Consider the following 26,858-nt stretch of genomic DNA (forward strand, 5'->3'; position numbering starts at 1 on the left):
CCGATGAGACTTTCAGCCAGAAGGCAGCCGAGCAGGCTGTCTTCCTTGGAGGGAGGAAAGGCAGCCCCAGAGATTGCGTTTTTAGGCCTCCCTCGCACAGCAAGTGTGGGGCTCTGCAGACGCCAGTACAAGAGGCCTGCAGACAGGTCCTCACCTCCCGAGCCAAGAAAGGCCTGGTCTTGAGAGCTCTCTCCTGCAGAGCAAAGGTGACGGAAGAGCTGTGTGGAGGGAGCCTTGCTGTTCCTGGGCAGTGTGGGAAGCCCAGCTGTAAACGTGAAGCCAGCGGCTGTGGCCCCTGAAAACTGACTTCCCAGGTAGCATTTCCCAGCCCAATGTGACTTTCAGGTTGAAGTTGGCCGAGCAGGCTGTCTTCCTTGGAGGGAGGAAAGGCAGCCCCAGAGGTTGGGTTTTTAGGCCTCCGTTGCCCAGCAAGTGTGGGGCTCTGCAGACGCCAGTACAAGAGTCCTGCAAACAGGTCCTAACTTCCCGAGACAAGAAAGGCCTAGTTTCGCGAGCTCTCGCCTGCAGAGCTAACGTGACGGAACAGCTGGGTGGAGGGAACCTTGATGTTCTAGGCAGTGTGGGAGCCCTAGGCATACACGTGCACCCAGCCGCCATTGCCCCTGAAAACGTACTCCCAACTAGCACTTCCCAGCCCGATGTGACTTTCAGCCAGAAGGGGGCCGGGCAGGCTCTCTTCCTTGGAGGGAGGAAAGGCAGCCCCAGAGAATGGGTTTTCATGCCTCCCGCGTGCAGGCAACGTGTGGCTGTTGAGACGCCCGACGCATAGTGCTGCGAGCAAGGCCTCATTTCCCGAGACAACAAAGGCCTAGTCTGGCGAGCTCTCTGCTGCCGAGCAAACGTGACGGAAGGGCTGGGTGGAGGGAGCCTTGCTGTTCCCGGGCAGTGTGGGAGGCCTAGCTGTCAACGTGCAGCCAGCGGCCAGGGCCCCTGAAAACTGACTTCCCAGGTAGCGCTTCTCAGCCCAATGAGACTTTCAGCTTGAAGGCAGCCGAGCAGGCTGTCTTCCTTGCAGGGAGGAAAGGCAGCCCCAGAGATTGCGTTTTTAGGCCTCCCTCGCACAGCAAGTGTGGGGCTCTGCAGACGCCAGTACCAGAGGCCTGCAGACAGGTCCTCACCTCCCGAGCCAGGAAAGGCCTAGTCATGAGAGCTCTCTCCTGCAGAGTAAACGTGACGGAAGAGCTGTGTAGAGGGAGCCTTAATGTTCCCGGGCAAAGGCAGCCCCAGAGATTGGGTTTTTCGGTCTCCCTCGCAGAGCAAGTGTGGGGCTATGCAGACGCCAGTACAAGAGGCCTGCAAACAGGTCCTCACTTCCCGAGCCAAGAAGGGCCTAGTTTCAAGAGCTCACGCCTGCAGAGCTAACGTGACGGAAGGGCTGTGTGGAGGGAGCCTTGATGTTCCCGGGCAGTGTGGGAGGCCTAGCTGTCAACGTGCAGCCAGCTGCCATGGACGCTGGAAACTGACTTCCCAGGCAGCACTTCCCAGCCCAATGTGACTTTGAGGTTGAAGGCGGCCGAGCAGGCTGTCTTCCTTGGAGGGAAGAAAGGCAGCCCCAGAGACTGGGTTTTTCGGCCTCCCTCGCACAGCAAGTGTGGGGCTATGCAGACGCCAGTACAAGAGGCCTGCAAACAGGTCCTCACTTCCCGAGCCAAGAAGGGCCTAGTTTCAAGAGCTCTCGCCTGAAAAGCTAACGTGACGGAACAGCTGTGTGGAGGGAACCTTGATGTTCTAGGCAGTGTGGGAGCCCTAGGCATACACCTGCACCCAGCCGCCATTGCCCCTGAAAACGTACTTCCCAACTAGCACTTCCCAGCCCGATGTGACTTTCAGCCAGAAGGGGGCCGGGCAGGCTGTCTTCCTTGGAGGGAGGAAAGGCAGCCCCAGAGAATGGGTTTTCAGGCCTCCCGTGCGCAGGCAACGTGAGGCTCTTGAGACGCCCGACCATAGTGCTGCGAGCAGGGCCTCACTTCCCGAGTCAAGAAAGGCCTATTCTCGTGAGCTCGCTCCTGCAGAGCAAACCTGATGGAAGAGCTGCGTGGAGGGAGCCTTAATGTTCCCAGGCAAAGTCAGCCCCAGAGATTGGGTTTTTCAGCCTCCCTCTCACAGCAAGTGTGGGGCTAGGCAGACGCCAGTACAAGAGGCCTGCAAACAGGTCCTCACTTCCCGAGCCAAGAAGGGCCTAGTTTCAAGAGCTCACGCCTGCAGAGCTAACGTGACGGAAGTGCTGTGTGGAGGGAGCCTTGATGGTCCCGGGCAGTGTGGGAGGCCGAGCTGTCAAAGTGCAGCCAGCTGCCATGGACCCTGGAAACTGACTTCCCAGGCAGCACCTCCCAGCCCAATGTGACTTTGAGGTTGAAGTTGGCCGAGCAGGCTGTCTTCCTTGGAGGGAAGAAAGGCAGCCCCAGAGATTGGGTTTTTCGGCCTCCCTCGCACAGCAAGTGTGGGGCTATGCAGACGCCAGTACAAGAGGCCTGCAAAAAGGTCCTCACTTCCCGAGCCATGAAGGGCCTAGTTTCAAGAGCTCTCGCCTGCAGAGCTAACGTAATGGAAGAGCTGTGCGGAGGGAACCTTGATGTTCTAGGCAGTGTGTGAGCCCTAGGCATACACGTACACCCAGCGGCCATTGCCCCTGAAAACGGACTTCCCAACTAGCACTTCCCAGCCCGATGAGACTTTCACCCAGAAGGCGGCCGAGCAGGCTGTCTTTCTTGGAGGGAGGAAAGGCAGCCCCAGAGAATGGGTTTTCAGGCCTCCCGTGCGCAGGCAACGTGGGGCTCTTGAGACGCCCGACCATAGTGCTGCGAGCAGGGCCTCACTTCCCGAGTCAAGAAAGGCCTATTCTCGTGAGCTCTCTCCTGCAGAGCAAACCTGACGGAAGAGCTGTGTGGAGGCAGCCTTAATGTTCCCAGGCAAAGTCAGCCCCAGAGATTGGGTTTTTCGGCCTCCCTCGCACAGCAAGTGTGGGGCTAGGCAGACGCCAGTACAAGAGGCCTGCAAACAGGTCCTCACTTCCCGAGCCAAGAGAGGCCTAGCTTTGCGAGCTCTCTGCTGCAGAGCTAACATGACGTAAGAGCTGTGCAGAGGGAACCTTGAGGTTCTGGGCAGTGTGGGAGCCCTAGGCATACACGGGCACCCAACGTCCATTGCCGATGAAAACTGACGTCGCAACTAGCACTTCCCAGCCCGATGTGACTTTGAGGTTGAAGGCGGTCGAGCAGGCTGTCTTCCTTGGAGGGAGGAAAGGCAGACCCAGAGATTGCGTTTTTAGGCCTCCCTCGCACAGCAAGTGTGGGGCTCTGCAGACGCCAGTACAAGAGGCCTGCAGACAGGTCCTCACCTCCCGAGCCAGGAAAGGCCTAGTCATGAGAGCTCTCTCCTGCAGAGTAAACGTGACGGAAGGGCTGTGTGGAGGGAGCCTTGATGTTCCCGGGCAGTGTGGGAGGCCTAGCTGTCAACGTGCAGCCAGCTGCCATGGACCCTGGAAACTGACTTCCCAGGCAGCACTTCCCAGCCCAATGTGACTTTGAGGTTGAAGGCGGCCGAGCAGGCTGTCTTCCTTGGAGGGAAGAAAGGCAGCCCCAGAGATTGGGTTTTTCGGCCTCCCTCGCACAGCAAGTGCGGGGCTATGCAGACGCCAGTACAAGAGGCCTGCCAACAGGTCCTCACTTCCCGAGCCAAGAAGGGCCTAGTTTCAAGAGCTCTCGCCTGCAGAGGTAACGTGACGGAACAGCTGTGTTGAGGGAACCTTGATGTTCTAGGCAGTGTGGGCGCCCTAGGCATACACGTGCACCCAGCGGCCATTGCCCCTGAAAACGGACTTCCCAACTAGCACTTCCCAGCCCGATGAGACTTTCAGCCAGAAGGCAGCCGAGCAGGCTGTCTTCCTTGGAGGGAGGAAAGGCAGCCCCAGAGATTGCGTTTTTAGGCCTCCCTCGCACAGCAAGTGTGGGGCTCTGCAGACGCCAGTACAAGAGGCCTGCAGACAGGTCCTCACCTCCCGAGCCAAGAAAGGCCTGGTCTTGAGAGCTCTCTCCTGCAGAGCAAAGGTGACGGAAGAGCTGTGTGGAGGGAGCCTTGCTGTTCCTGGGCAGTGTGGGAAGCCCAGCTGTAAACGTGAAGCCAGCGGCTGTGGCCCCTGAAAACTGACTTCCCAGGTAGCATTTCCCAGCCCAATGTGACTTTCAGGTTGAAGTTGGCCGAGCAGGCTGTCTTCCTTGGAGGGAGGAAAGGCAGCCCCAGAGGTTGGGTTTTTAGGCCTCCGTTGCCCAGCAAGTGTGGGGCTCTGCAGACGCCAGTACAAGAGTCCTGCAAACAGGTCCTAACTTCCCGAGACAAGAAAGGCCTAGTTTCGCGAGCTCTCGCCTGCAGAGCTAACGTGACGGAACAGCTGGGTGGAGGGAACCTTGATGTTCTAGGCAGTGTGGGAGCCCTAGGCATACACGTGCACCCAGCCGCCATTGCCCCTGAAAACGTACTCCCAACTAGCACTTCCCAGCCCGATGTGACTTTCAGCCAGAAGGGGGCCGGGCAGGCTCTCTTCCTTGGAGGGAGGAAAGGCAGCCCCAGAGAATGGGTTTTCATGCCTCCCGCGTGCAGGCAACGTGTGGCTGTTGAGACGCCCGACGCATAGTGCTGCGAGCAAGGCCTCATTTCCCGAGACAACAAAGGCCTAGTCTGGCGAGCTCTCTGCTGCCGAGCAAACGTGACGGAAGGGCTGGGTGGAGGGAGCCTTGCTGTTCCCGGGCAGTGTGGGAGGCCTAGCTGTCAACGTGCAGCCAGCGGCCAGGGCCCCTGAAAACTGACTTCCCAGGTAGCGCTTCTCAGCCCAATGAGACTTTCAGCTTGAAGGCAGCCGAGCAGGCTGTCTTCCTTGCAGGGAGGAAAGGCAGCCCCAGAGATTGCGTTTTTAGGCCTCCCTCGCACAGCAAGTGTGGGGCTCTGCAGACGCCAGTACCAGAGGCCTGCAGACAGGTCCTCACCTCCCGAGCCAGGAAAGGCCTAGTCATGAGAGCTCTCTCCTGCAGAGTAAACGTGACGGAAGAGCTGTGTAGAGGGAGCCTTAATGTTCCCGGGCAAAGGCAGCCCCAGAGATTGGGTTTTTCGGTCTCCCTCGCACAGCAAGTGTGGGGCTATGCAGACGCCAGTACAAGAGGCCTGCAAACAGGTCCTCACTTCCCGAGCCAAGAAGGGCCTAGTTTCAAGAGCTCACGCCTGCAGAGCTAACGTGACGGAAGGGCTGTGTGGAGGGAGCCTTGATGTTCCCGGGCAGTGTGGGAGGCCTAGCTGTCAACGTGCAGCCAGCTGCCATGGACGCTGGAAACTGACTTCCCAGGCAGCACTTCCCAGCCCAATGTGACTTTGAGGTTGAAGGCGGCCGAGCAGGCTGTCTTCCTTGGAGGGAAGAAAGGCAGCCCCAGAGACTGGGTTTTTCGGCCTCCCTCGCACAGCAAGTGTGGGGCTATGCAGACGCCAGTACAAGAGGCCTGCAAACAGGTCCTCACTTCCCGAGCCAAGAAGGGCCTAGTTTCAAGAGCTCTCGCCTGAAAAGCTAACGTGACGGAACAGCTGTGTGGAGGGAACCTTGATGTTCTAGGCAGTGTGGGAGCCCTAGGCATACACGTGCACCCAGCCGCCATTGCCCCTGAAAACGTACTTCCCAACTAGCACTTCCCAGCCCGATGTGACTTTCAGCCAGAAGGGGGCCGGGCAGGCTGTCTTCCTTGGAGGGAGGAAAGGCAGCCCCAGAGAATGGGTTTTCAGGCCTCCCGTGCGCAGGCAACGTGAGGCTCTTGAGACGCCCGACCATAGTGCTTCGAGCAGGGCCTCACTTCCCGAGTCAAGAAAGGCCTATTCTCGTGAGCTCGCTCCTGCAGAGCAAACCTGATGGAAGAGCTGCGTGGAGGGAGCCTTAATGTTCCCAGGCAAAGTCAGCCCCAGAGATTGGGTTTTTCAGCCTCCTTCTCACAGCAAGTGTGGGGCTAGGCAGACGCCAGTACAAGAGGCCTGCAAACAGGTCCTCACTTCCCGAGCCAAGAAGGGCCTAGTTTCAAGAGCTCACGCCTGCAGAGCTCACGTGACGGAAGTGCTGTGTGGAGGGAGCCTTGATGTTCCCGGGCAGTGTGGGAGGCCTAGCTGTCAAAGTGCAGCCAGCTGCCATGGACCCTGGAAACTGACTTCCCAGGCAGCACCTCCCAGCCCAATGTGACTTTGAGGTTGAAGTTGGCCGAGCAGGCTGTCTTCCTTGGAGGGAAGAAAGGCAGCCCCAGAGATTGGGTTTTTCGGCCTCCCTCGCACAGCAAGTGTGGGGCTATGCAGACGCCAGTACAAGAGGCCTGCAAAAAGGTCCTCACTTCCCGAGCCATGAAGGGCCTAGTTTCAAGAGCTCTCGCCTGCAGAGCTAACGTAATGGAAGAGCTGTGCGGAGGGAACCTTGATGTTCTAGGCAGTGTGTGAGCCCTAGGCATACACGTACACCCAGCGGCCATTGCCCCTGAAAACGGACTTCCCAACTAGCACTTCCCAGCCCGATGAGACTTTCACCCAGAAGGCGGCCGAGCAGGCTGTCTTTCTTGGAGGGAGGAAAGGCAGCCCCAGAGAATGGGTTTTCAGGCCTCCCGTGCGCAGGCAACGTGGGGCTCTTGAGACGCCCGACCATAGTGCTGCGAGCAGGGCCTCACTTCCCGAGTCAAGAAAGGCCTATTCTCGTGAGCTCTCTCCTGCAGAGCAAACCTGACGGAAGAGCTGTGTGGAGGCAGCCTTAATGTTCCCAGGCAAAGTCAGCCCCAGAGATTGGGTTTTTCGGCCTCCCTCGCACAGCAAGTGTGGGGCTAGGCAGACGCCAGTACAAGAGGCCTGCAAACAGGTCCTCACATCCCGAGCCAAGAGAGGCCTAGCTTTGCGAGCTCTCTGCTGCAGAGCTAACATGACGTAAGAGCTGTGCAGAGGGAACCTTGAGGTTCTGGGCAGTGTGGGAGCCCTAGGCATACGCGGGCACCCAACGTCCATTGCCGATGAAAACTGACGTCGCAACTAGCACTTCCCAGCCCGATGTGACTTTGAGGTTGAAGGCGGTCGAGCAGGCTGTCTTCCTTGGAGGGAGGAAAGGCAGACCCAGAGATTGCGTTTTTAGGCCTCCCTCGCACAGCAAGTGTGGGGCTCTGCAGACGCCAGTACAAGAGGCCTGCAGACAGGTCCTCACCTCCCGAGCCAGGAAAGGCCTAGTCATGAGAGCTCTCTCCTGCAGAGTAAACGTGACGGAAGGGCTGTGTGGAGGGAGCCTTGATGTTCCCGGGCAGTGTGGGAGGCCTAGCTGTCAACGTGCAGCCAGCTGCCATGGACCCTGGAAACTGACTTCCCAGGCAGCACTTCCCAGCCCAATGTGACTTTGAGGTTGAAGGCGGCCGAGCAGGCTGTCTTCCTTGGAGGGAAGAAAGGCAGCCCCAGAGATTGGGTTTTTCGGCCTCCCTCGCACAGCAAGTGCGGGGCTATGCAGACGCCAGTACAAGAGGCCTGCAAACAGGTCCTCACTTCCCGAGCCAAGAAGGGCCTAGTTTCAAGAGCTCTCGCCTGCAGAGGTAACGTGACGGAACAGCTGTGTTGAGGGAACCTTGATGTTCTAGGCAGTGTGGGCGCCCTAGGCATACACGTGCACCCAGCGGCCATTGCCCCTGAAAACGGACTTCCCAACTAGCACTTCCCAGCCCGATGAGACTTTCAGCCAGAAGGCAGCCGAGCAGGCTGTCTTCCTTGGAGGGAGGAAAGGCAGCCCCAGAGATTGCGTTTTTAGGCCTCCCTCGCACAGCAAGTGTGGGGCTCTGCAGACGCCAGTACAAGAGGCCTGCAGACAGGTCCTCACCTCCCGAGCCAAGAAAGGCCTGGTCTTGAGAGCTCTCTCCTGCAGAGCAAAGGTGACGCAAGAGCTGTGTGGAGGGAGCCTTGCTGTTCCTGGGCAGTGTGGGAAGCCCAGCTGTAAACGTGAAGCCAGCGGCTGTGGCCCCTGAAAACTGACTTCCCAGGTAGCATTTCCCAGCCCAATGTGACTTTCAGGTTGAAGTTGGCCGAGCAGGCTGTCTTCCTTGGAGGGAGGAAAGGCAGCCCCAGAGGTTGGGTTTTTAGGCCTCCGTTGCCCAGCAAGTGTGGGGCTCTGCAGACGCCAGTACAAGAGTCCTGCAAACAGGTCCTAACTTCCCGAGACAAGAAAGGCCTAGTTTCGCGAGCTCTCGCCTGCAGAGCTAACGTGACGGAACAGCTGGGTGGAGGGAACCTTGATGTTCTAGGCAGTGTGGGAGCCCTAGGCATACACGTGCACCCAGCCGCCATTGCCCCTGAAAACGTACTCCCAACTAGCACTTCCCAGCCCGATGTGACTTTCAGCCAGAAGGGGGCCGGGCAGGCTCTCTTCCTTGGAGGGAGGAAAGGCAGCCCCAGAGAATGGGTTTTCATGCCTCCCGCGTGCAGGCAACGTGTGGCTGTTGAGACGCCCGACGCATAGTGCTGCGAGCAAGGCCTCATTTCCCGAGACAACAAAGGCCTAGTCTGGCGAGCTCTCTGCTGCCGAGCAAACGTGACGGAAGGGCTGGGTGGAGGGAGCCTTGCTGTTCCCGGGCAGTGTGGGAGGCCTAGCTGTCAACGTGCAGCCAGCGGCCAGGGCCCCTGAAAACTGACTTCCCAGGTAGCGCTTCTCAGCCCAATGAGACTTTCAGCTTGAAGGCAGCCGAGCAGGCTGTCTTCCTTGCAGGGAGGAAAGGCAGCCCCAGAGATTGCGTTTTTAGGCCTCCCTCGCACAGCAAGTGTGGGGCTCTGCAGACGCCAGTACCAGAGGCCTGCAGACAGGTCCTCACCTCCCGAGCCAGGAAAGGCCTAGTCATGAGAGCTCTCTCCTGCAGAGTAAACGTGACGGAAGAGCTGTGTAGAGGGAGCCTTAATGTTCCCGGGCAAAGGCAGCCCCAGAGATTGGGTTTTTCGGTCTCCCTCGCACAGCAAGTGTGGGGCTATGCAGACGCCAGTACAAGAGGCCTGCAAACAGGTCCTCACTTCCCGAGCCAAGAAGGGCCTAGTTTCAAGAGCTCACGCCTGCAGAGCTAACGTGACGGAAGGGCTGTGTGGAGGGAGCCTTGATGTTCCCGGGCAGTGTGGGAGGCCTAGCTGTCAACGTGCAGCCAGCTGCCATGGACGCTGGAAACTGACTTCCCAGGCAGCACTTCCCAGCCCAATGTGACTTTGAGGTTGAAGGCGGCCGAGCAGGCTGTCTTCCTTGGAGGGAAGAAAGGCAGCCCCAGAGACTGGGTTTTTCGGCCTCCCTCGCACAGCAAGTGTGGGGCTATGCAGACGCCAGTACAAGAGGCCTGCAAACAGGTCCTCACTTCCCGAGCCAAGAAGGGCCTAGTTTCAAGAGCTCTCGCCTGAAAAGCTAACGTGACGGAACAGCTGTGTGGAGGGAACCTTGATGTTCTAGGCAGTGTGGGAGCCCTAGGCATACACGTGCACCCAGCCGCCATTGCCCCTGAAAACGTACTTCCCAACTAGCACTTCCCAGCCCGATGTGACTTTCAGCCAGAAGGGGGCCGGGCAGGCTCTCTTCCTTGGAGGGAGGAAAGGCAGCCCCAGAGAATGGGTTTTCAGGCCTCCCGTGCGCAGGCAACGTGAGGCTCTTGAGACGCCCGACCATAGTGCTTCGAGCAGGGCCTCACTTCCCGAGTCAAGAAAGGCCTATTCTCGTGAGCTCGCTCCTGCAGAGCAAACCTGATGCAAGAGCTGCGTGGAGGGAGCCTTAATGTTCCCAGGCAAAGTCAGCCCCAGAGATTGGGTTTTTCAGCCTCCCTCTCACAGCAAGTGTGGGGCTAGGCAGACGCCAGTACAAGAGGCCTGCAAACAGGTCCTCACTTCCCGAGCCAAGAAGGGCCTAGTTTCAAGAGCTCACGCCTGCAGAGCTCACGTGACGGAAGTGCTGTGTGGAGGGAGCCTTGATGTTCCCGGGCAGTGTGGGAGGCCTAGCTGTCAAAGTGCAGCCAGCTGCCATGGACCCTGGAAACTGACTTCCCAGGCAGCACCTCCCAGCCCAATGTGACTTTGAGGTTGAAGTTGGCCGAGCAGGCTGTCTTCCTTGGAGGGAAGAAAGGCAGCCCCAGAGATTGGGTTTTTCGGCCTCCCTCGCACAGCAAGTGTGGGGCTATGCAGACGCCAGTACAAGAGGCCTGCAAAAAGGTCCTCACTTCCCGAGCCATGAAGGGCCTAGTTTCAAGAGCTCTCGCCTGCAGAGCTAACGTAATGGAAGAGCTGTGCGGAGGGAACCTTGATGTTCTAGGCAGTGTGTGAGCCCTAGGCATACACGTACACCCAGCGGCCATTGCCCCTGAAAACGGACTTCCCAACTAGCACTTCCCAGCCCGATGAGACTTTCACCCAGAAGGCGGCCGAGCAGGCTGTCTTTCTTGGAGGGAGGAAAGGCAGCCCCAGAGAATGGGTTTTCAGGCCTCCCGTGCGCAGGCAACGTGGGGCTCTTGAGACGCCCGACCATAGTGCTGCGAGCAGGGCCTCACTTCCCGAGTCAAGAAAGGCCTATTCTCGTGAGCTCGCTCCTGCAGAGCAAACCTGATGGAAGAGCTGCGTGGAGGGAGCCTTAATGTTCCCAGGCAAAGTCAGCCCCAGAGATTGGGTTTTTCAGCCTCCCTCTCACAGCAAGTGTGGGGCTAGGCAGACGCCAGTACAAGAGGCCTGCAAACAGGTCCTCACTTCCCGAGCCAAGAAGGGCCTAGTTTCAAGAGCTCACGCCTGCAGAGCTCACGTGACGGAAGTGCTGTGTGGAGGGAGCCTTGATGTTCCCGGGCAGTGTGGGAGGCCTAGCTGTCAAAGTGCAGCCAGCTGCCATGGACCCTGGAAACTGACTTCCCAGGCAGCACCTCCCAGCCCAATGTGACTTTGAGGTTGAAGTTGGCCGAGCAGGCTGTCTTCCTTGGAGGGAAGAAAGGCAGCCCCAGAGATTGGGTTTTTCGGCCTCCCTCGCACAGCAAGTGTGGGGCTATGCAGACGCCAGTACAAGAGGCCTGCAAAAAGGTCCTCACTTCCCGAGCCATGAAGGGCCTAGTTTCAAGAGCTCTCGCCTGCAGAGCTAACGTAATGGAAGAGCTGTGCGGAGGGAACCTTGATGTTCTAGGCAGTGTGTGAGCCCTAGGCATACACGTACACCCAGCGGCCATTGCCCCTGAAAACGGACTTCCCAACTAGCACTTCCCAGCCCGATGAGACTTTCACCCAGAAGGCGGCCGAGCAGGCTGTCTTTCTTGGAGGGAGGAAAGGCAGCCCCAGAGAATGGGTTTTCAGGCCTCCCGTGCGCAGGCAACGTGGGGCTCTTGAGACGCCCGACCATAGTGCTGCGAGCAGGGCCTCACTTCCCGAGTCAAGAAAGGCCTATTCTCGTGAGCTCTCTCCTGCAGAGCAAACCTGACGGAAGAGCTGTGTGGAGGCAGCCTTAATGTTCCCAGGCAAAGTCAGCCCCAGAGATTGGGTTTTTCGGCCTCCCTCGCACAGCAAGTGTGGGGCTAGGCAGACGCCAGTACAAGAGGCCTGCAAACAGGTCCTCACTTCCCGAGCCAAGAGAGGCCTAGCTTTGCGAGCTCTCTGCTGCAGAGCTAACATGACGTAAGAGCTGTGCAGAGGGAACCTTGAGGTTCTGGGCAGTGTGGGAGCCCTAGGCATACGCGGGCACCCAACGTCCATTGCCGATGAAAACTGACGTCGCAACTAGCACTTCCCAGCCCGATGTGACTTTGAGGTTGAAGGCGGTCGAGCAGGCTGTCTTCCTTGGAGGGAGGAAAGGCAGACCCAGAGATTGCGTTTTTAGGCCTCCCTCGCACAGCAAGTGTGGGGCTCTGCAGACGCCAGTACAAGAGGCCTGCAGACAGGTCCTCACCTCCCGAGCCAGGAAAGGCCTAGTCATGAGAGCTCTCTCCTGCAGAGTAAACGTGACGGAAGGGCTGTGTGGAGGGAGCCTTGATGTTCCCGGGCAGTGTGGGAGGCCTAGCTGTCAACGTGCAGCCAGCTGCCATGGACCCTGGAAACTGACTTCCCAGGCAGCACTTCCCAGCCCAATGTGACTTTGAGGTTGAAGGCGGCCGAGCAGGCTGTCTTCCTTGGAGGGAAGAAAGGCAGCCCCAGAGATTGGGTTTTTCGGCCTCCCTCGCACAGCAAGTGCGGGGCTATGCAGACGCCAGTACAAGAGGCCTGCCAACAGGTCCTCACTTCCCGAGCCAAGAAGGGCCTAGTTTCAAGAGCTCTCGCCTGCAGAGGTAACGTGACGGAACAGCTGTGTTGAGGGAACCTTGATGTTCTAGGCAGTGTGGGCGCCCTAGGCATACACGTGCACCCAGCGGCCATTGCCCCTGAAAACGGACTTCCCAACTAGCACTTCCCAGCCCGATGAGACTTTCAGCCAGAAGGCAGCCGAGCAGGCTGTCTTCCTTGGAGGGAGGAAAGGCAGCCCCAGAGATTGCGTTTTTAGGCCTCCCTCGCACAGCAAGTGTGGGGCTCTGCAGACGCCAGTACAAGAGGCCTGCAGACAGGTCCTCACCTCCCGAGCCAAGAAAGGCCTGGTCTTGAGAGCTCTCTCCTGCAGAGCAAAGGTGACGGAAGAGCTGTGTGGAGGGAGCCTTGCTGTTCCTGGGCAGTGTGGGAAGCCCAGCTGTAAACGTGAAGCCAGCGGCTGTGGCCCCTGAAAACTGACTTCCCAGGTAGCATTTCCCAGCCCAATGTGACTTTCAGGTTGAAGTTGGCCGAGCAGGCTGTCTTCCTTGGAGGGAGGAAAGGCAGCCCCAGAGGTTGGGTTTTTAGGCCTCCGTTGCCCAGCAAGTGTGGGGCTCTGCAGACGCCAGTACAAGAGTCCTGCAAACAGGTCCTAACTTCCCGAGACAAGAAAGGCCTAGTTTCGCGAGCTCTCGCCTGCAGAGCTAACGTGACGGAACAGCTGTGTGGAGGGAACCTTGATGTTCTAGGCAGTGTGGGAGCCCTAGGCATACACGTGCACCCAGCCGCCATTGCCCCTGAAAACGTACTCCCAACTAGCACTTCCCAGCCCGATGTGACTTTCAGCCAGAAGGGGGCCGGGCAGGCTCTCTTCCTTGGAGGGAGGAAAGGCAGCCCCAGAGAATGGGTTTTCATGCCTCCCGCGTGCAGGCAACGTGTGGCTGTTGAGACGCCCGACGCATAGTGCTGCGAGCAAGGCCTCATTTCCCGAGACAACAAAGGCCTAGTCTGGCGAGCTCTCTGCTGCCGAGCAAACGTGACGGAAGGGCTGGGTGGAGGGAGCCTTGCTGTTCCCGGGCAGTGTGGGAGGCCTAGCTGTCAACGTGCAGCCAGCGGCCAGGGCCCCTGAAAACTGACTTCCCAGGTAGCGCTTCTCAGCCCAATGAGACTTTCAGCTTGAAGGCAGCCGAGCAGGCTGTCTTCCTTGCAGGGAGGAAAGGCAGCCCCAGAGATTGCGTTTTTAGGCCTCCCTCGCACAGCAAGTGTGGGGCTCTGCAGACGCCAGTACCAGAGGCCTGCAGACAGGTCCTCACCTCCCGAGCCAGGAAAGGCCTAGTCATGAGAGCTCTCTCCTGCAGAGTAAACGTGACGGAAGAGCTGTGTAGAGGGAGCCTTAATGTTCCCGGGCAAAGGCAGCCCCAGAGATTGGGTTTTTCGGTCTCCCTCGCACAGCAAGTGTGGGGCTATGCAGACGCCAGTACAAGAGGCCTGCAAACAGGTCCTCACTTCCCGAGCCAAGAAGGGCCTAGTTTCAAGAGCTCACGCCTGCAGAGCTAACGTGACGGAAGGGCTGTGTGGAGGGAGCCTTGATGTTCCCGGGCAGTGTGGGAGGCCTAGCTGTCAACGTGCAGCCAGCTGCCATGGACGCTGGAAACTGACTTCCCAGGCAGCACTTCCCAGCCCAATGTGACTTTGAGGTTGAAGGCGGCCGAGCAGGCTGTCTTCCTTGGAGGGAAGAAAGGCAGCCCCAGAGATTGGGTTTTTCGGCCTCCCTCGCACAGCAAGTGTGGGGCTATGCAGACGCCAGTACAAGAGGCCTGCAAACAGGTCCTCACTTCCCGAGCCAAGAAGGGCCTAGTTTCAAGAGCTCTCGCCTGAAAAGCTAACGTGACGGAACAGCTGTGTGGAGGGAACCTTGATGTTCTAGGCAGTGTGGGAGCCCTAGGCATACACCTGCACCCAGCCGCCATTGCCCCTGAAAACGTACTTCCCAACTAGCACTTCCCAGCCCGATGAGACTTTCACCCAGAAGGTGGCCGAGCAGGCTGTCTTTCTTGGAGGGAGGAAAGGCAGCCCCAGAGAATGGGTTTTCAGGCCTCCCGTGCGCAGGCAACGTGGGGCTCTTGAGACGCCCGACCATAGTGCTGCGAGCAGGGCCTCACTTCCCGAGTCAAGAAAGGCCTATTCTCGTGAGCTCTCTCCTGCAGAGCAAACCTGACGGAAGAGCTGTGTGGAGGCAGCCTTAATGTTCCCAGGCAAAGTCAGCCCCAGAGATTGTGTTTTTCGGCCTCCCTCGCACAGCAAGTGTGGGGCTAGGCAGACGCCAGTACAAGAGGCCTGCAAACAGGTCCTCACTTCCCGAGCCAAGAAGGGCCTAGTTTCAAGAGCTCACGCCTGCAGAGCTAACGTGACGGAAGTGCTGTGTGGAGGGAGCCTTGATGTTCCCGGGCAGTATGGGAGGCCTAGCTGTCAAAGTGCAGCCAGCTGCCATGGACCCTGGAAACTGACTTCCCAGGCAGCACCTCCCAGCCCAATGTGACTTTGAGGTTGAAGTTGGCCGAGCAGGCTGTCTTCCTTGGAGGGAAGAAAGGCAGCCCCAGAGATTGGGTTTTTCGGCCTCCCTCGCACAGCAAGTGTGGGGCTATGCAGACGCCAGTACAAGAGGCCTGCAAACAGGTCCTCACTTCCCGAGCCAAGAGAGGCCTAGCTTTGCGAGCTCTCTGCTGCAGAGCTAACATGACGTAAGAGCTGTGCAGAGGGAACCTTGAGGTTCTGGGCAGTGTGGGAGCCCTAGGCATACACGGGCACCCAACGTCCATTGCCGATGAAAACTGACGTCGCAACTAGCACTTCCCAGCCCGATGTGACTTTGAGGTTGAAGGCGGTCGAGCAGGCTGTCTTCCTTGGAGGGAGGAAAGGCAGACCCAGAGATTGCGTTTTTAGGCCTCCCTCGCACAGCAAGTGTGGGGCTCTGCAGACGCCAGTACAAGAGGCCTGCAGACAGGTCCTCACCTCCCGAGCCAGGAAAGGCCTAGTCATGAGAGCTCTCTCCTGCAGAGTAAACGTGACGGAACGGCTGTGTGGAGGGAGCCTTGATGTTCCCGGGCAGTGTGGGAGGCCTAGCTGTCAACGTGCAGCCAGCTGCCATGGACCCTGGAAACTGACTTCCCAGGCAGCACTTCCCAGCCCAATGTGACTTTGAGGTTGAAGGCGGCCGAGCAGGCTGTCTTCCTTGGAGGGAAGAAAGGCAGCCCCAGAGATTGGGTTTTTCGGCCTCCCTCGCACAGCAAGTGCGGGGCTATGCAGACGCCAGTACAAGAGGCCTGCCAACAGGTCCTCACTTCCCGAGCCAAGAAGGGCCTAGTTTCAAGAGCTCTCGCCTGCAGAGCTAACGTGACGGAACAGCTGGGTGGAGGGAACCTTGATGTTCTAGGCAGTGTTGGAGCCATAGGCATACACGTGCACCCAGCCGCCATTGCCCCTGAAAACGTACTCCCAACTAGCACTTCCCAGCCCGATGTGACTTTCAGCCAGAAGGGGGCCGGGCAGGCTCTCTTCCTTGGAGGGAGGAAAGGCAGCCCCAGAGAATGGGTTTTCATGCCTCCCGCGTGCAGGCAACGTGTGGCTGTTGAGACGCCCGACGCATAGTGCTGCGAGCAAGGCCTCATTTCCCGAGACAACAAAGGCCTAGTCTGGCGAGCTCTCTGCTGCCGAGCAAACGTGACGGAAGGGCTGGGTGGAGGGAGCCTTGCTGTTCCCGGGCAGTGTGGGAGGCCTAGCTGTCAACGTGCAGCCAGCGGCCAGGGCCCCTGAAAACTGACTTCCCAGGTAGCGCTTCTCAGCCCAATGAGACTTTCAGCTTGAAGGCAGCCGAGCAGGCTGTCTTCCTTGCAGGGAGGAAAGGCAGCCCCAGAGATTGCGTTTTTAGGCCTCCCTCGCACAGCAAGTGTGGGGCTCTGCAGACGCCAGTACCAGAGGCCTGCAGACAGGTCCTCACCTCCCGAGCCAGGAAAGGCCTAGTCATGAGAGCTCTCTCCTGCAGAGTAAACGTGACGGAAGAGCTGTGTAGAGGGAGCCTTAATGTTCCCGGGCAAAGGCAGCCCCAGAGATTGGGTTTTTCGGTCTCCCTCGCACAGCAAGTGTGGGGCTATGCAGACGCCAGTACAAGAGGCCTGCAAACAGGTCCTCACTTCCCGAGCCAAGAAGGGCCTAGTTTCAAGAGCTCACGCCTGCAGAGCTAACGTGACGGAAGGGCTGTGTGGAGGGAGCCTTGATGTTCCCGGGCAGTGTGGGAGGCCTAGCTGTCAACGTGCAGCCAGCTGCCATGGACGCTGGAAACTGACTTCCCAGGCAGCACTTCCCAGCCCAATGTGACTTTGAGGTTGAAGGCGGCCGAGCAGGCTGTCTTCCTTGGAGGGAAGAAAGGCAGCCCCAGAGATTGGGTTTTTCGGCCTCCCTCGCACAGCAAGTGTGGGGCTATGCAGACGCCAGTACAAGAGGCCTGCAAACAGGTCCTCACTTCCCGAGCCAAGAAGGGCCTAGTTTCAAGAGCTCTCGCCTGAAAAGCTAACGTGACGGAACAGCTGTGTGGAGGGAACCTTGATGTTCTAGGCAGTGTGGGAGCCCTAGGCATACACGTGCACCCAGCCGCCATTGCCCCTGAAAACGTACTTCCCAACTAGCACTTCCCAGCCCGATGTGACTTTCAGCCAGAAGGGGGCCGGGCAGGCTGTCTTCCTTGGAGGGAGGAAAGGCAGCCCCAGAGAATGGGTTTTCAGGCCTCCCGTGCGCAGGCAACGTGAGGCTCTTGAGACGCCCGACCATAGTGCTTCGAGCAGGGCCTCACTTCCCGAGTCAAGAAAGGCCTATTCTCGTGAGCTCTCTCCTGCAGAGCAAACCTGATGGAAGAGCTGCGTGGAGGGAGCCTTAATGTTCCCAGGCAAAGTCAGCCCCAGAGATTGGGTTTTTCAGCCTCCCTCTCACAGCAAGTGTGGGGCTAGGCAGACGCCAGTACAAGAGGCCTGCAAACAGGTCCTCACTTCCCGAGCCAAGAAGGGCCTAGTTTCAAGAGCTCACGCCTGCAGAGCTCACGTGACGGAAGTGCTGTGTGGAGGGAGCCTTGATGTTCCCGGGCAGTGTGGGAGGCCTAGCTGTCAAAGTGCAGCCAGCTGCCATGGACCCTGGAAACTGACTTCCCAGGCAGCACCTCCCAGCCCAATGTGACTTTGAGGTTGAAGTTGGCCGAGCAGGCTGTCTTCCTTGGAGGGAAGAAAGGCAGCCCCAGAGATTGGGTTTTTCGGCCTCCCTCGCACAGCAAGTGTGGGGCTATGCAGACGCCAGTACAAGAGGCCTGCAAAAAGGTCCTCACTTCCCGAGCCATGAAGGGCCTAGTTTCAAGAGCTCTCGCCTGCAGAGCTAACGTAATGGAAGAGCTGTGCGGAGGGAACCTTGATGTTCTAGGCAGTGTGTGAGCCCTAGGCATACACGTACACCCAGCGGCCATTGCCCCTGAAAACGGACTTCCCAACTAGCACTTCCCAGCCCGATGAGACTTTCACCCAGAAGGCGGCCGAGCAGGCTGTCTTTCTTGGAGGGAGGAAAGGCAGCCCCAGAGAATGGGTTTTCAGGCCTCCCGTGCGCAGGCAACGTGGGGCTCTTGAGACGCCCGACCATAGTGCTGCGAGCAGGGCCTCACTTCCCGAGTCAAGAAAGGCCTATTCTCGTGAGCTCTCTCCTGCAGAGCAAACCTGACGGAAGAGCTGTGTGGAGGCAGCCTTAATGTTCCCAGGCAAAGTCAGCCCCAGAGATTGGGTTTTTCGGCCTCCCTCGCACAGCAAGTGTGGGGCTAGGCAGACGCCAGTACAAGAGGCCTGCAAACAGGTCCTCACTTCCCGAGCCAAGAGAGGCCTAGCTTTGCGAGCTCTCTGCTGCAGAGCTAACATGACGTAAGAGCTGTGCAGAGGGAACCTTGAGGTTCTGGGCAGTGTGGGAGCCCTAGGCATACACGGGCACCCAACGTCCATTGCCGATGAAAACTGACGTCGCAACTAGCACTTCCCAGCCCGATGTGACTTTGAGGTTGAAGGCGGTCGAGCAGGCTGTCTTCCTTGGAGGGAGGAAAGGCAGACCCAGAGATTGCGTTTTTAGGCCTCCCTCGCACAGCAAGTGTGGGGCTCTGCAGACGCCAGTACAAGAGGCCTGCAGACAGGTCCTCACCTCCCGAGCCAGGAAAGGCCTAGTCATGAGAGCTCTCTCCTGCAGAGTAAACGTGACGGAAGGGCTGTGTGGAGGGAGCCTTGATGTTCCCGGGCAGTGTGGGAGGCCTAGCTGTCAACGTGCAGCCAGCTGCCATGGACCCTGGAAACTGACTTCCCAGGCAGCACTTCCCAGCCCAATGTGACTTTGAGGTTGAAGGCGGCCGAGCAGGCTGTCTTCCTTGGAGGGAAGAAAGGCAGCCCCAGAGATTGGGTTTTTCGGCCTCCCTCGCACAGCAAGTGCGGGGCTATGCAGACGCCAGTACAAGAGGCCTGCCAACAGGTCCTCACTTCCCGAGCCAAGAAGGGCCTAGTTTCAAGAGCTCTCGCCTGCAGAGGTAACGTGACGGAACAGCTGTGTTGAGGGAACCTTGATGTTCTAGGCAGTGTGGGCGCCCTAGGCATACACGTGCACCCAGCGGCCATTGCCCCTGAAAACGGACTTCCCAACTAGCACTTCCCAGCCCGATGAGACTTTCAGCCAGAAGGCAGCCGAGCAGGCTGTCTTCCTTGGAGGGAGGAAAGGCAGCCCCAGAGATTGCGTTTTTAGGCCTCCCTCGCACAGCAAGTGTGGGGCTCTGCAGACGCCAGTACAAGAGGCCTGCAGACAGGTCCTCACCTCCCGAGCCAAGAAAGGCCTGGTCTTGAGAGCTCTCTCCTGCAGAGCAAAGGTGACGGAAGAGCTGTGTGGAGGGAGCCTTGCTGTTCCTGGGCAGTGTGGGAAGCCCAGCTGTAAACGTGAAGCCAGCGGCTGTGGCCCCTGAAAACTGACTTCCCAGGTAGCATTTCCCAGCCCAATGTGACTTTCAGGTTGAAGTTGGCCGAGCAGGCTGTCTTCCTTGGAGGGAGGAAAGGCAGCCCCAGAGGTTGGGTTTTTAGGCCTCCGTTGCCCAGCAAGTGTGGGGCTCTGCAGACGCCAGTACAAGAGTCCTGCAAACAGGTCCTAACTTCCCGAGACAAGAAAGGCCTAGTTTCGCGAGCTCTCGCCTGCAGAGCTAACGTGACGGAACAGCTGGGTGGAGGGAACCTTGATGTTCTAGGCAGTGTGGGAGCCCTAGGCATACACGTGCACCCAGCCGCCATTGCCCCTGAAAACGTACTCCCAACTAGCACTTCCCAGCCCGATGTGACTTTCAGCCAGAAGGGGGCCGGGCAGGCTCTCTTCCTTGGAGGGAGGAAAGGCAGCCCCAGAGAATGGGTTTTCATGCCTCCCGCGTGCAGGCAACGTGTGGCTGTTGAGACGCCCGACGCATAGTGCTGCGAGCAAGGCCTCATTTCCCGAGACAACAAAGGCCTAGTCTGGCGAGCTCTCTGCTGCCGAGCAAACGTGACGGAAGGGCTGGGTGGAGGGAGCCTTGCTGTTCCCGGGCAGTGTGGGAGGCCTAGCTGTCAACGTGCAGCCAGCGGCCAGGGCCCCTGAAAACTGACTTCCCAGGTAGCGCTTCTCAGCCCAATGAGACTTTCAGCTTGAAGGCAGCCGAGCAGGCTGTCTTCCTTGCAGGGAGGAAAGGCAGCCCCAGAGATTGCGTTTTTAGGCCTCCCTCGCACAGCAAGTGTGGGGCTCTGCAGACGCCAGTACCAGAGGCCTGCAGACAGGTCCTCACCTCCCGAGCCAGGAAAGGCCTAGTCATGAGAGCTCTCTCCTGCAGAGTAAACGTGACGGAAGAGCTGTGTAGAGGGAGCCTTAATGTTCCCGGGCAAAGGCAGCCCCAGAGATTGGGTTTTTCGGTCTCCCTCGCACAGCAAGTGTGGGGCTATGCAGACGCCAGTACAAGAGGCCTGCAAACAGGTCCTCACTTCCCGAGCCAAGAAGGGCCTAGTTTCAAGAGCTCACGCCTGCAGAGCTAACGTGACGGAAGGGCTGTGTGGAGGGAGCCTTGATGTTCCCGGGCAGTGTGGGAGGCCTAGCTGTCAACGTGCAGCCAGCTGCCATGGACGCTGGAAACTGACTTCCCAGGCAGCACTTCCCAGCCCAATGTGACTTTGAGGTTGAAGGCGGCCGAGCAGGCTGTCTTCCTTGGAGGGAAGAAAGGCAGCCCCAGAGACTGGGTTTTTCGGCCTCCCTCGCACAGCAAGTGTGGGGCTATGCAGACGCCAGTACAAGAGGCCTGCAAACAGGTCCTCACTTCCCGAGCCAAGAAGGGCCTAGTTTCAAGAGCTCTCGCCTGAAAAGCTAACGTGACGGAACAGCTGTGTGGAGGGAACCTTGATGTTCTAGGCAGTGTGGGAGCCCTAGGCATACACGTGCACCCAGCCGCCATTGCCCCTGAAAACGTACTTCCCAACTAGCACTTCCCAGCCCGATGTGACTTTCAGCCAGAAGGGGGCCGGGCAGGCTGTCTTCCTTGGAGGGAGGAAAGGCAGCCCCAGAGAATGGGTTTTCAGGCCTCCCGTGCGCAGGCAACGTGAGGCTCTTGCGACGCCCGACCATAGTGCTTCGAGCAGGGCCTCACTTCCCGAGTCAAGAAAGGCCTATTCTCGTGAGCTCGCTCCTGCAGAGCAAACCTGATGGAAGAGCTGCGTGGAGGGAGCCTTAATGTTCCCAGGCAAAGTCAGCCCCAGAGATTGGGTTTTTCAGCCTCCCTCTCACAGCAAGTGTGGGGCTAGGCAGACGCCAGTACAAGAGGCCTGCAAACAGGTCCTCACTTCCCGAGCCAAGAAGGGCCTAGTTTCAAGAGCTCACGCCTGCAGAGCTCACGTGACGGAAGTGCTGTGTGGAGGGAGCCTTGATGTTCCCGGGCAGTGTGGGAGGCCTAGCTGTCAAAGTGCAGCCAGCTGCCATGGACCCTGGAAACTGACTTCCCAGGCAGCACCTCCCAGCCCAATGTGACTTTGAGGTTGAAGTTGGCCGAGCAGGCTGTCTTCCTTGGAGGGAAGAAAGGCAGCCCCAGAGATTGGGTTTTTCGGCCTCCCTCGCACAGCAAGTGTGGGGCTATGCAGACGCCAGTACAAGAGGCCTGCAAAAAGGTCCTCACTTCCCGAGCCATGAAGGGCCTAGTTTCAAGAGCTCTCGCCTGCAGAGCTAACGTAATGGAAGAGCTGTGCGGAGGGAACCTTGATGTTCTAGGCAGTGTGTGAGCCCTAGGCATACACGTACACCCAGCGGCCATTGCCCCTGAAAACGGACTTCCCAACTAGCACTTCCCAGCCCGATGAGACTTTCACCCAGAAGGCGGCCGAGCAGGCTGTCTTTCTTGGAGGGAGGAAAGGCAGCCCCAGAGAATGGGTTTTCAGGCCTCCCGTGCGCAGGCAACGTGGGGCTCTTGAGACGCCCGACCATAGTGCTGCGAGCAGGGCCTCACTTCCCGAGTCAAGAAAGGCCTATTCTCGTGAGCTCTCTCCTGCAGAGCAAACCTGACGGAAGAGCTGTGTGGAGGCAGCCTTAATGTTCCCAGGCAAAGTCAGCCCCAGAGATTGGGTTTTTCGGCCTCCCTCGCACAGCAAGTGTGGGGCTAGGCAGACGCCAGTACAAGAGGCCTGCAAACAGGTCCTCACTTCCCGAGCCAAGAGAGGCCTAGCTTTGCGAGCTCTCTGCTGCAGAGCTAACATGACGTAAGAGCTGTGCAGAGGGAACCTTGAGGTTCTGGGCAGTGTGGGAGCCCTAGGCATACACGGGCACCCAACGTCCATTGCCGATGAAAACTGACGTCGCAACTAGCACTTCCCAGCCCGATGTGACTTTGAGGTTGAAGGCGGTCGAGCAGGCTGTCTTCCTTGGAGGGAGGAAAGGCAGACCCAGAGATTGCGTTTTTAGGCCTCCCTCGCACAGCAAGTGTGGGGCTCTGCAGACGCCAGTACAAGAGGCCTGCAGACAGGTCCTCACCTCCCGAGCCAGGAAAGGCCTAGTCATGAGAGCTCTCTCCTGCAGAGTAAACGTGACGGAAGGGCTGTGTGGAGGGAGCCTTGATGTTCCCGGGCAGTGTGGGAGGCCTAGCTGTCAACGTGCAGCCAGCTGCCATGGACCCTGGAAACTGACTTCCCAGGCAGCACTTCCCAGCCCAATGTGACTTTGAGGTTGAAGGCGGCCGAGCAGGCTGTCTTCCTTGGAGGGAAGAAAGGCAGCCCCAGAGATTGGGTTTTTCGGCCTCCCTCGCACAGCAAGTGCGGGGCTATGCAGACGCCAGTACAAGAGGCCTGCCAACAGGTCCTCACTTCCCGAGCCAAGAAGGGCCTAGTTTCAAGAGCTCTCGCCTGCAGAGGTAACGTGACGGAACAGCTGTGTTGAGGGAACCTTGATGTTCTAGGCAGTGTGGGCGCCCTAGGCATACACGTGCACCCAGCGGCCATTGCCCCTGAAAACGGACTTCCCAACTAGCACTTCCCAGCCCGATGAGACTTTCAGCCAGAAGGCAGCCGAGCAGGCTGTCTTCCTTGGAGGGAGGAAAGGCAGCCCCAGAGATTGCGTTTTGAGGCCTCCCTCGCACAGCAAGTGTGGGGCTCTGCAGACGCCAGTACAAGAGGCCTGCAGACAGGTCCTCACCTCCCGAGCCAAGAAAGGCCTGGTCTTGAGAGCTCTCTCCTGCAGAGCAAAGGTGACGGAAGAGCTGTGTGGAGGGAGCCTTGCTGTTCCTGGGCAGTGTGGGAAGCCCAGCTGTAAACGTGAAGCCAGCGGCTGTGGCCCCTGAAAACTGACTTCCCAGGTAGCATTTCCCAGCCCAATGTGACTTTCAGGTTGAAGTTGGCCGAGCAGGCTGTCTTCCTTGGAGGGAGGAAAGGCAGCCCCAGAGGTTGGGTTTTTAGGCCTCCGTTGCCCAGCAAGTGTGGGGCTCTGCAGACGCCAGTACAAGAGTCCTGCAAACAGGTCCTAACTTCCCGAGACAAGAAAGGCCTAGTTTCGCGAGCTCTCGCCTGCAGAGCTAACGTGACGGAACAGCTGGGTGGAGGGAACCTTGATGTTCTAGGCAGTGTGGGAGCCCTAGGCATACACGTGCACCCAGCCGCCATTGCCCCTGAAAACGTACTCCCAACTAGCACTTCCCAGCCCGATGTGACTTTCAGCCAGAAGGGGGCCGGGCAGGCTCTCTTCCTTGGAGGGAGGAAAGGCAGCCCCAGAGAATGGGTTTTCATGCCTCCCGCGTGCAGGCAACGTGTGGCTGTTGAGACGCCCGACGCATAGTGCTGCGAGCAAGGCCTCATTTCCCGAGACAACAAAGGCCTAGTCTGGCGAGCTCTCTGCTGCCGAGCAAACGTGACGGAAGGGCTGGGTGGAGGGAGCCTTGCTGTTCCCGGGCAGTGTGGGAGGCCTAGCTGTCAACGTGCAGCCAGCGGCCAGGGCCCCTGAAAACTGACTTCCCAGGTAGCGCTTCTCAGCCCAATGAGACTTTCAGCTTGAAGGCAGCCGAGCAGGCTGTCTTCCTTGCAGGGAGGAAAGGCAGCCCCAGAGATTGCGTTTTTAGGCCTCCCTCGCACAGCAAGTGTGGGGCTCTGCAGACGCCAGTACCAGAGGCCTGCAGACAGGTCCTCACCTCCCGAGCCAGGAAAGGCCTAGTCATGAGAGCTCTCTCCTGCAGAGTAAACGTGACGGAAGAGCTGTGTAGAGGGAGCCTTAATGTTCCCGGGCAAAGGCAGCCCCAGAGATTGGGTTTTTCGGTCTCCCTCGCACAGCAAGTGTGGGGCTATGCAGACGCCAGTACAAGAGGCCTGCAAACAGGTCCTCACTTCCCGAGCCAAGAAGGGCCTAGTTTCAAGAGCTCACGCCTGCAGAGCTAACGTGACGGAAGGGCTGTGTGGAGGGAGCCTTGATGTTCCCGGGCAGTGTGGGAGGCCTAGCTGTCAACGTGCAGCCAGCTGCCATGGACGCTGGAAACTGACTTCCCAGGCAGCACTTCCCAGCCCAATGTGACTTTGAGGTTGAAGGCGGCCGAGCAGGCTGTCTTCCTTGGAGGGAAGAAAGGCAGCCCCAGAGACTGGGTTTTTCGGCCTCCCTCGCACAGCAAGTGTGGGGCTATGCAGACGCCAGTACAAGAGGCCTGCAAACAGGTCCTCACTTCCCGAGCCAAGAAGGGCCTAGTTTCAAGAGCTCTCGCCTGAAAAGCTAACGTGACGGAACAGCTGTGTGGAGGGAACCTTGATGTTCTAGGCAGTGTGGGAGCCCTAGGCATACACGTGCACCCAGCCGCCATTGCCCCTGAAAACGTACTTCCCAACTAGCACTTCCCAGCCCGATGTGACTTTCAGCCAGAAGGGGGCCGGGCAGGCTGTCTTCCTTGGAGGGAGGAAAGGCAGCCCCAGAGAATGGGTTTTCAGGCCTCCCGTGCGCAGGCAACGTGAGGCTCTTGCGACGCCCGACCATAGTGCTTCGAGCAGGGCCTCACTTCCCGAGTCAAGAAAGGCCTATTCTCGTGAGCTCGCTCCTGCAGAGCAAACCTGATGGAAGAGCTGCGTGGAGGGAGCCTTAATGTTCCCAGGCAAAGTCAGCCCCAGAGATTGGGTTTTTCAGCCTCCCTCTCACAGCAAGTGTGGGGCTAGGCAGACGCCAGTACAAGAGGCCTGCAAACAGGTCCTCACTTCCCGAGCCAAGAAGGGCCTAGTTTCAAGAGCTCACGCCTGCAGAGCTCACGTGACGGAAGTGCTGTGTGGAGGGAGCCTTGATGTTCCCGGGCAGTGTGGGAGGCCTAGCTGTCAAAGTGCAGCCAGCTGCCATGGACCCTGGAAACTGACTTCCCAGGCAGCACCTCCCAGCCCAATGTGACTTTGAGGTTGAAGTTGGCCGAGCAGGCTGTCTTCCTTGGAGGGAAGAAAGGCAGCCCCAGAGATTGGGTTTTTCGGCCTCCCTCGCACAGCAAGTGTGGGGCTATGCAGACGCCAGTACAAGAGGCCTGCAAAAAGGTCCTCACTTCCCGAGCCATGAAGGGCCTAGTTTCAAGAGCTCTCGCCTGCAGAGCTAACGTAATGGAAGAGCTGTGCGGAGGGAACCTTGATGTTCTAGGCAGTGTGTGAGCCCTAGGCATACACGTACACCCAGCGGCCATTGCCCCTGAAAACGGACTTCCCAACTAGCACTTCCCAGCCCGATGAGACTTTCACCCAGAAGGCGGCCGAGCAGGCTGTCTTTCTTGGAGGGAGGAAAGGCAGCCCCAGAGAATGGGTTTTCAGGCCTCCCGTGCGCAGGCAACGTGGGGCTCTTGAGACGCCCGACCATAGTGCTGCGAGCAGGGCCTCACTTCCCGAGTCAAGAAAGGCCTATTCTCGTGAGCTCTCTCCTGCAGAGCAAACCTGACGGAAGAGCTGTGTGGAGGCAGCCTTAATGTTCCCAGGCAAAGTCAGCCCCAGAGATTGGGTTTTTCGGCCTCCCTCGCACAGCAAGTGTGGGGCTAGGCAGACGCCAGTACAAGAGGCCTGCAAACAGGTCCTCACTTCCCGAGCCAAGAGAGGCCTAGCTTTGCGAGCTCTCTGCTGCAGAGCTAACATGACGTAAGAGCTGTGCAGAGGGAACCTTGAGGTTCTGGGCAGTGTGGGAGCCCTAGGCATACACGGGCACCCAACGTCCATTGCCGATGAAAACTGACGTCGCAACTAGCACTTCCCAGCCCGATGTGACTTTGAGGTTGAAGGCGGTCGAGCAGGCTGTCTTCCTTGGAGGGAGGAAAGGCAGACCCAGAGATTGCGTTTTTAGGCCTCCCTCGCACAGCAAGTGTGGGGCTCTGCAGACGCCAGTACAAGAGGCCTGCAGACAGGTCCTCACCTCCCGAGCCAGGAAAGGCCTAGTCATGAGAGCTCTCTCCTGCAGAGTAAACGTGACGGAAGGGCTGTGTGGAGGGAGCCTTGATGTTCCCGGGCAGTGTGGGAGGCCTAGCTGTCAACGTGCAGCCAGCTGCCATGGACCCTGGAAACTGACTTCCCAGGCAGCACTTCCCAGCCCAATGTGACTTTGAGGTTGAAGGCGGCCGAGCAGGCTGTCTTCCTTGGAGGGAAGAAAGGCAGCCCCAGAGATTGGGTTTTTCGGCCTCCCTCGCACAGCAAGTGCGGGGCTATGCAGACGCCAGTACAAGAGGCCTGCCAACAGGTCCTCACTTCCCGAGCCAAGAAGGGCCTAGTTTCAAGAGCTCTCGCCTGCAGAGGTAACGTGACGGAACAGCTGTGTTGAGGGAACCTTGATGTTCTAGGCAGTGTGGGCGCCCTAGGCATACACGTGCACCCAGCGGCCATTGCCCCTGAAAACGGACTTCCCAACTAGCACTTCCCAGCCCGATGAGACTTTCAGCCAGAAGGCAGCCGAGCAGGCTGTCTTCCTTGGAGGGAGGAAAGGCAGCCCCAGAGATTGCGTTTTGAGGCCTCCCTCGCACAGCAAGTGTGGGGCTCTGCAGACGCCAGTACAAGAGGCCTGCAGACAGGTCCTCACCTCCC

Source organism: Giraffa tippelskirchi, chromosome 13 (genome assembly GCF_054371585.1).
Source record: "Giraffa tippelskirchi isolate mGirTip1 chromosome 13, T2T-mGirTip1v1.2.pri, whole genome shotgun sequence".
In the NCBI taxonomy this organism is placed as follows: Eukaryota; Metazoa; Chordata; class Mammalia; order Artiodactyla; family Giraffidae; genus Giraffa; species Giraffa tippelskirchi.